At 44.5% G+C, this 9,305-nt stretch overlaps 1 protein-coding gene across 2 annotated transcripts in view; it reads right to left on the bottom strand.

Annotated features, from left to right (window-relative positions):
- Tnc (tenascin C) overlaps nucleotides 1-6,039 on the bottom strand; it is an 83,161-nt gene extending 77,122 nt beyond the window's left edge. For both annotated transcript variants that reach the window (XM_042678754.1, XM_042678755.1), the window contains exon 1: nucleotides 5,995-6,039. The gene's annotated coding sequence lies outside the window, so the exon portion shown is untranslated. The remainder of the gene's footprint in view (nucleotides 1-5,994) is intronic.
- Between the last annotated feature and the right edge of the window lie 3,266 nt (nucleotides 6,040-9,305).

The raw sequence follows: 9,305 nt of genomic DNA on the forward strand, positions 1-9,305 counted from the left end.
GAGACTTTAGCTGGCAGGGGGTCTAGTGGGGCTTTAAGTCTTTCTTATTTGGCAACGGTATATCTGCTTCTGCAGGTGAAGTGGTATGTATTTCATTTCCTACCTGACAAATCTCCCACGCATGGTGTTATATCAGTGTATATGCATTGGAAACCAGTGTTGGAAACCAGTGTTTCCTTGCATTGTATCTCAAAGCTTAAGAGTTTTGAGTAAACTATTCAATATCTTTCACTCAGTGTTCAGTCTCTGCCATCTTTCTAACCTGCTAGGTATGATTTTATCCCTCTATACAATTGATGGGTGATGGCATTTAAACTCGTCTGCTCCTCCAAATTATTTAATTGTCTCACACCCCCCATTGGTAATTAATTCCTTACTGATTTAAGCCTTCCCTCTCTCTGTACCTGTTAATCTTTTAAATTACAGATTCTTCTTTAGCAAATAGCCTACGGTCTCTAACCTGTTTTTTTAGAAAAAGAATTAAAAAATGATCATTGAAAATGGTAATAATTCCTTAGCATTAATATGGCACAATGAGAAAAACACACTTCTGGGTATCAAGCTTGGGGAAGAACCCCAGGGCCACTTTCTATGTTGTGCAAGTGACCACCTTTCTAGGCCTTGGTTTCCTTACCTGTAAACTAGCTATATACTTGCTGAGAGCACTTGAGAGTGGTGCTCAGAAAAGTTACTCTCTGGATGTATAAATCTCTGAGCCTCCTACATGTTAAAAATGTATCCTGCATGGGAAGATCTGCATAGATCATCAGAGTCACAAAGAGGTGCAAATAGTAATTTTAGAAGAGCGCCATCTTGTGTTGCTGTTCCATCACCCTTGGGGACAGCAAGGTCTCTCATCTACAGTAAATTCTGAGGGTCTGATACCCACCAGCAGGTTGCTAGGCTTTGGGGAGAGGCAGTTCCACAGACATGAGGAGGAGACTGTGGACTCTTATCAGCCCAGGTTTTGTGTATTTCAGCAGGGAGGGGCATAGATATTGGAAATTGTGTGTGGATGAAATACGGTATAAGGCCTGTGGGGTATTCAGGAAATGCTGGCTTTAGCATCATCCTCTGTTTCTCCTACAAAAATACTTTGAACCTGGTCATATACAAGCTAGTAGAAGCCACTTCACCTCTTTTAAGAAAGAGGTGATCAGTGGTTAATTGCAAAGCAAAGCTGCCTACTTGCTGAGCTTATGAAACACTTCAGGCTTTTGGCATAAGGTGTTTGAGAAGGATCAACCAAAGTTATTTGAGTTACAAATGCTACAAAATAAGGACTGTGAACCTGAGGAAATTTCAAAAACCTGCCAAGACTTGACATGAAATATGTGTGTCTATGTATATATATATATATATATATATATATATATATATATATATATATACACACACATACATATATATATGCATATGTATGCATGCATGCATACATATACATATTTCTACTCACAGGTAAAATTTGCATTTTCAAACTGCATTCAACACGAACTTGATGTGTTTTTTTTTTTTTTTCTGTGATGGAGGGTCAAAGAGAGCAGAGGTAGTATTGAACAGTAGGCTGTTGTAGAGGAAACATGAAATGAAGGGGAGGAAATGAAAAAAAGCCTTCCTAGGTGAAGGCATATTGAACAACTGTGATCACCAGAATTAGATTCAGATACATATGTAGATTTTTCTCCCCTATAAAGAAGTCACAAGCTATATATGGCCCCTTACAAGTCTGTACGGGCTTGTGTTTTGTCTTGCCACACTTTGAGGGAATTTTCCTTCTTGGATGGAATCCTCCATCTAACATTTCCCACATGTTGAAGGTGTTCACACTGGCCCAGGATGAAATTCAAGGGGATTCCCAATGATCTTCTCAGAGTGAGAGATGTTTGAATCACATCCTTGCCCTCTGAGGCTTTGAGTAAGTCCTCAGCTATAGCCTGTAGCAACTAATTTCCTGACTGTCATGGCATTTCCCTTTATCCACTCCTCTTTAGGTTCCAGTCAGCCCCTTTGAAATGAGATGCTCAGCTCCCCCTGTCTTCAGAGAGGTAAAGGTACCACTCTGCTTTATCACCTGTGGAGCATACCGGAGTCTGTGTCTACTTTTCTAAAATGAAAATCAGCAGGAATGACCTGATTGCTATCTATCTTAATTTTGCTCAGGGCTGAAATTTGAACTCTTATAAGACAGAGTTGCATCACTATGTGCTGATCTTTGTTGTGTACCTCAAAAAAGGATTCCTGTAGGCTACTCTGTGAATCATTAAGACATCAATGCCAGTGAGGGGTTTCTCTACCATCTTGGCTATTCATAGAAAGGCAGCATTTCAAGTTCTGTACTTGATGAGCCTAACCTAACTTCCAGAAGCAATATAGAACAGAAGCAAGAGTGCTAGGGTTTCCGTTAGGAAAGCTTGGGGGTCACAGCCAACTCTCTCTCTCACTTAGGCAAATGCTGCAGCCAAGTCACTGAACCTTGAGCCATGATTTCTCTACTCATAAAGTGGAGATATTAATTCCTAACTAGAGAATTAGAGAATGAGATGAGACACCACAGGCAACCTCCCAGCACATGTGACACGTCACGAGCTGTGACTGCTCACTATTTTTGTGAATCTTATGTTTTACCACCACCAAGGGATTGCATATTTATAACCAACTAAATATTTGTAACCTAAGTTCTACTTTTTGACCTTCAATGGCTTCCGTACAAAGGGGCTTCTGCTCTGTGCCAGCTGGGCATTTCTTTTTTCCTATAAGAAAGCATGACTGTAATGCCCATAGAAATTCAGAGAGAAGAGACAGAGAGGTGTTCTTAGTTCCTTTCAAGCATTCAAAAGGGTAGGATTAAGGGGAATATGTTTTTCATTCTGTCAGTTTGAATTCCCTTTCCAAATTCCATTCTGGTTATATGATCAGGCTACTGCTGTATTTATGGGTGGCCACAGTCTGCCTGGAGGGGCATATTTTAGTCCAAAAGGAAGTTTTTTTCTTTCTTTCTTTCTTTTTTTCCTGAAGGCTGTGCAAGAAGCACAAATATTCAAAAGGCAACATGTGTTTCCCTGACTGATGACCATGGCAACCTGTCTGAAACCCCAGCCCTATCACTCCAAGTTTTAAGACCTTGGAAGAAAGACTCAGTGCTTTCCAAGCACTCTTTTTTTTTTTGGTCAGTTGTGGGGCCTGAACGCTGGGCCTGGGTGCTGTCCCTCAGCTCTTCAGCACAAGGCTAACGCTCTACCACTTAAGCCACAGCGCCACTTCTGGCTTTTTCCGCTTGTGTGGTCCTGAGGAATAGAACCCCAGGCCTCATGCATGCAAGGCAAGCACTCTACCATTTAGCCACCTTCCTAGCCCCTAAGCCAGCAAGCACTCTTGTCCCATCAGGACTCATCAGTCATGTGCTGTAAAGATATGCTGTGGAAGGAGGAAGGTGAGGAAGGAGGTGCTAGAGTGTAGAGCGCAGGCTCATTTATATATGTTGATGATGACAGGCATTACAATTCTTAAGTTTTAAAAACCTCCCACACTTACTCAAGTCTACTGGGGAATTGGTCCTATTTCCCCTTGTGACAAATGACTTAGTAGGAAAAAACCCCTCTTGAAATGCAGAATATAACCTGTAGGTACCCTGCCTGTGGAGGGATTTGTACCTATTGTTTCCCCTTCTGTAGGATCTGCTGCAAACATCCCAGGAAATGGAGGCAATAGGGTGAGATTTAGAACCTCTAACATTCCAACCAAAGCAACCTCACCTTTATCTGCTAATATACTGTTGGGTTTTGGTTGTTGTTGTTGTTTTTTTTGACAAGACCATTTAATTCATTAATTCATCTAATTCATTCATTTAATAAATGTTTCCACTGTTAAAAAGGAACTCAAAAGGCCATCATTTTAGAACATGAATCATGAACACATTTGTGTAAACTGATAATCAGGAAAATCATGGAAGACTCCACTTTTAAGAATTTGCCATGTATTATCCTAGGTTAAAAAGGCAGAGTCCTGGGAGATGGATGATAAAATCCCAGGGCTGAAAGTTAGTAACCTCTTGAGCAGGGGTAGAGAGGGATTAGCATAGAGAGTAGAATGGGATAGGGAAGCTAGGCTTTTAAACAAAGGCCTAGGAGAAGAAATGATTGGGGAGGTAGGCAGGACCCCTTTAATTCTTCATCCAGTGCACACCATGTGATCAAGTCAGAGAATCTATGGTAACTTTCCTGGAATGCATGGGCCCAAGCCATGATACCTTGTACATCTTCGAAGGGCTCAGATGCATACGATGCCAGTCAACTTTCCACTGGCTTATTTAACTTAAACAAACCTCTCCCCAGCCCTGAACTTGCATTGGACAAGATGGAAAACCAGCTGGGTTGGGCAGCAGTTTTCATTTCTAAAGCACATATGGAAAACCTCTATAAAACAAGGGAGGGGGGAAGTCCACAAAAACATGCAAAAAGGTACTCATTCTTAAAGAGGGCCCTCTGTCCAGCTCTCCCCTTGAACAGAAAACATTTACAGAGCTTCCCACACCACATGGTCCTTTATAACCCCCTAGCTTTAGAATCCACAAATGCCGAAATTCAAAACCTCATGACATTCTAGAACCAGAACTCGACATTTATATCCAGCCCTTGGCTGCTACCTTTACTCCACACCCTATGTGCCAACATCACCTCTAGCTTGTGAACCTCAGCCAGGTCAGAGACCTGACCTGCCAGCCCGGAGGGCACCCTCAGATGAGGCTAGATGAAAAGGTGGGAGAAGGGAGCAGAAGGAGGGAGGGATACACAAGAAATAATCCCAGATGGGCTGAGCACCCCTTTTAACTTTAGGGGGATGGCAGCATTGGGCAATGGCAGCAATTATCATGCAAACCGCCAGTTACTGAGCACTCAATGTCAATCTCTTGAAACCTCTTCCTCTCCTCATTTACACAGGAAGTTAATTACCCCCCCTCCCATTTCATAGAAGAGGGGGAAAAAAGACACACAGAGGTTACATAGTTTTCTAGGACAAATATGTGCTTAGCTCTGGTGTCAAAACATGAGCTCTAAATCCCCTTGTGACACTGATGGCCCCAGGAAGAGTACCCCCCCTCCCCATGTTTTTTTCCTAAGTCCACCTGGAGAGGTGGCTGGGCATGGTGTGTCTGGAGGCAGTTGTTCCTTGGGGCTTTCCTGTGATGTAATGAGGAGTGAGCTTGATGCTAGACAGATACATAGAAGGGCCTGGCTCTAAGGCAGCCCATGTAGGCATAGGCCCCTCCCCGCTGAGATCAGTGAATGAAGAGGTGTCCAGGAGAACAGAGTGCTGACCCTGGCGGCTCACAGATGTGTCCCACCCGCACCCCTTATCTGGCATCAGCCCACCCCTCCTCTCTTCTGTCAGAATCTAAGGAAGGTAGGGGTACAAATCTTTCTGTGTGGAAACTTGAGCCACAGTTCACTTTGGGATTTTGTACTGGTTAATTGGAGATCAGAGTCTTAAGGATTTGTCTGCCTGGGGTAACTATGAACCTTAGGTCCTTAGGTCTCAATCCCCCCTGAGTAGCTACAATTAGAGGTATGAGCCACTGGCACCCAGCTTAGATGTAAAATTTTATTCTTCCCTCAGTCCTCTATTAAGCTCCCCCAATCCTTCTGGGTGTCTGCACACACACAAAAAACTTTGGAACTTTGTTTCCCTCAGCCTTCCAGGAAAACAACAACAACAAATATCCACAGTTGAATCAGCCAGGTGAGGGGTTAAGAGAAAATTCGTACTTTTCCTCTGAAAGGAAGCAGAGAGGGAAAAAATCCAAAAAGTTTTTCAGAGTGCAACTCTTCACACACCTACATCAGACAGAGAAGCCAGCAGAGCCCAGCCCAGGTACACCAGATCACAACCAACAACGGTGAAAAAGCAGAAGTTTCAGAAAACCACAACCCACTGGGTACCCAGAATGCCCCATAGCACATCCTAAATTATGGTGCTGGAGAGAGAGGCCAGGCTTACCTGGGTTGGGAGGCTCTAGCTCCGTGGGTGCACCGGCTCCATGGGCAGAGTACCTGGCCTTGAGCAGCAGCCGGGGTCCCACGTGCGCCACCCCTCCCGGGGTCCCCCACCACCACCAACTGGAGCAGCAGCAGTCTGCGCAGACGGGAGCCGGTGTCTCCGCTGGAGGAGGAGGAGGCGGGACGGCGTGCAGGTCCGTGGCCGCACAGCCAGCTTGGGCTGGCTTATATAGGGAGCTCCTTCCCTGTAACGGGACGCCTCGCCTCCAGACATCCTTTCCCACTTTTTCAGTTGGTGAATTAAAGGAACAGCCCTCCCCACGGAACAGGGGGGGGGGGGGGAGGGGGGTTAGCTCCTGAGAGACGCGGGCGCCAGGCTCGCAGCCAGCCCCGGGAATCTATTTGCATACAATTTATGGCAAAAGTCGGAATTCCCGCTTCCTCCACCCCCACAGACTGGCTGTTAGGGAAGTGTGGTTCTGGCTCGGCTTTCGCAAGGAGTTTTCTAATTGTGAAACAGAAGCAGACACACACACACACACACACACACACACACGCGCACACACACACACACGAGCGCACACACACGAGCGCACACACACGCACATACAGGCGCACACACACACACGCCTGGGGCGCCTGAGGCAGAGAGGGATTTGGCTCTGCTCCTCCCTGCGCTCCTGGCAGGCTGGAAGCCGGACCTGGGCTCGCCAGGGCTCTGGGTAGCAGCTGCCTGGTAGCACCTTGGGGACCGAGCCGAGTTCCTGGAAAGTGGAGATAAAGCCCTTCACTAGCACTGGGAGATTCAGGTTTCTCTGGGTCAGCAGGCAGTGAAACCTAGGATTAGTTCTCAGCAGGTGGCCACCGTGTTGGGAGCTCGGTGGGTCTCCAGGGCGAGCCAGCCCTGCCCAGCTGCCCGGAGCAGTCCCCGTCCCAGCCCCAGGGTCTCCTCCAGGAATGGCTCTTTTTTTTTTTCCCTTGACATCGTTCCTGCCCCTGGGGAAGTTCCTTCTCTAGTGGATCTCCCGGGGAAGGGTCTTTGGGCTTTCCTCTTTGTTTTAAACCTTGTCCACTGCTGCCTGTTCTGGAAAGAAAAACAATTTTAAAAGGTAGCAACTTAATCTTTGAGCCCAGCCGGCGTCTTCTCTCCAGTCTGCTGCGGGTTGCTTCCAAGCTCTGAGTCATTAGTGGTTAGATGGTGAGCATGCACAAGTATCCCCAGGGCTCACAGGAGAGCTGCAGTAAGGAGGTGGAAGGGTAGCGGTCACCCCATGCTGGAGGGACTTTGGGGCTTGCTGTAGCACGTTTTGGGAGTAGTGCAAGGAAAAAAGAAGTGGCAGGTAGTAGGCAGCCTGTGATTTTCACTGAGCAAGCACTCTGTTAGGTGCTGTACAGAGGACTTCATGAACATGATTTCACTGCATCCTGGTAACCATTAAGGACAATATGAGCGAGTACCTCATTTTTATTTGTTTGTTTGTTTGTTTGACAGATAATGAATCCCAAGCTCAGAGAAGTAATACAATTTCACTGAGGAAAACCCTTGGAAAATATTTAGATTGTAACATTGGTTGCCAGTTCTTTGTGTGTGTGTAACACAGGTCTTTTCAGGAATAGTGACTGGTGATGTTTAAGTGATGTGTTATGCCCTATTAGGTTCTTTTAGCATCTGTATAGATGTTAATGCCATATTGAAATATGGAAAATATCTTTCTTTGTTGTGTAGACTTATTTAGGAGAGATCTCTGATTTTTTAATTAGTCACTTACTAATGGCTAATCCACCTGTTTTCAAAACCGAATTTTTTACTATGGCTGTTGGCCTCAGTTTCTACATCTGAGGAAAGCAAGACAGGATTAGATCATCTCTATTGGCTCTGGCATTCTAGAATTCTCCAATCACTCGACCTTCTCAGATAACAAGAAAGCCCATAAATAGTCATGTCAGAAAACAGCTCATTTGGACTTTTCAATCATTTTTGCTGGATTCCCATGTTGGTCAATCTGGAAGTTTTTAATTTTGTGTTTTAGCCAAAGCATAGTTCAGTAGCATGAGATTGTGTCTTTAGTACTGAATGCATCCATGCTTCTTGGCTTTCCTAAGTCTACCAAGCTTATCTCTTGGGTCAGCAAATAAAATGTTAAAAGAGTATGTATGTCATATGGCCAACAAACTATATTTGCATTACAAGAGTGTAATACATGCCATGTGGCCAATGAATTATATTTACATTTACTTTTCAATATACAGAGACTTAACTTATTCGTGGTTTTGACCACATGCAGTCAAAAAATAAATTAGAAAGTCAAAAGAAGTTTCAAAGAGAAAATAAGTTTAATTTCTTCTGATGGCAGGTGGCTCAGTCGATGTAGAACAGCTCTCTGTCATTTTCAAGTTATCATCAGTTGTGTTTGAATCCCTGCCTTTCATTTTGTGAAAACCTGCCTCTGTCAAAGCAAATGGTGCCCACAGAAAAAGGTAAACATGAATGTGCTTAATCTCAGTGTGAAATTGAAGTTTTGAGATGTGTTGAAAAGTAGAATGCCGTTAGTAGAAGCTAAGATGGGAAAAAAATGAATCAAGCATCTCCATCACAGAATTGAACCCCATGCATCTAGAACATTACTGCTTTTTCTTCATGGTAGTCTCCTTAGAACCCAAGATCTACTGTATATATTTGAAATCATAGGTTTGCATTTGATAAGACAAAGAAGCATGTCAGTTAACTCAATATTAAGTATGGTTTCTTCTTGGTTTCCCAAGCCTTACTGCCTTACTCCACACACTTCTTAGTATCTCAGTATTCTACATTCATTGAGTTGTGTGTGTTAGGAAAATGGAGAATGGAAAGGGAATGGGGCAGACTTGATTGTCAACAGGAAAGGACTGTTTATTGCCAGAGAAGGGCACAGACCTTCCCACAGGTTTAGAGGCGGTGTGAGGGGCTGGTTTATGGGGTAGGCTTCTATATGTCTTAACAAGGAAGCAGAAAATAAAAACTGGGCTATGGTCTCTTGGGAGTGGTGTCCTTGGCCCAGAGTGGAATGCTCAGCCTGGGGTGAGAGGACTTTCAGCTAGGCCTAGGTTGGAATAACCTGCCTGTAGATAGGCATGTAGTCAAGCCTGCTTATGTGCACCTGGTGTCTTGCTTGCCCTGGGGGATTAAGGCGGGAGTCAATCCTTCAGTGTGTACTGCAAGAGAATGAACAAAGCCAAATATGATCAGGCTACTGGCTCTGATGAATGAATAATTGATGTGTTAATGGCTCTCATACTGTAGAGAAGAGATGATTTGCTTTCTTTAGGCATCTT

Source organism: Dipodomys spectabilis, unplaced genomic scaffold, assembly GCF_019054845.1.
Source record: "Dipodomys spectabilis isolate Male_0828 unplaced genomic scaffold, ASM1905484v1 ptg000046l, whole genome shotgun sequence".
In the NCBI taxonomy this organism is placed as follows: Eukaryota; Metazoa; Chordata; class Mammalia; order Rodentia; family Heteromyidae; genus Dipodomys; species Dipodomys spectabilis.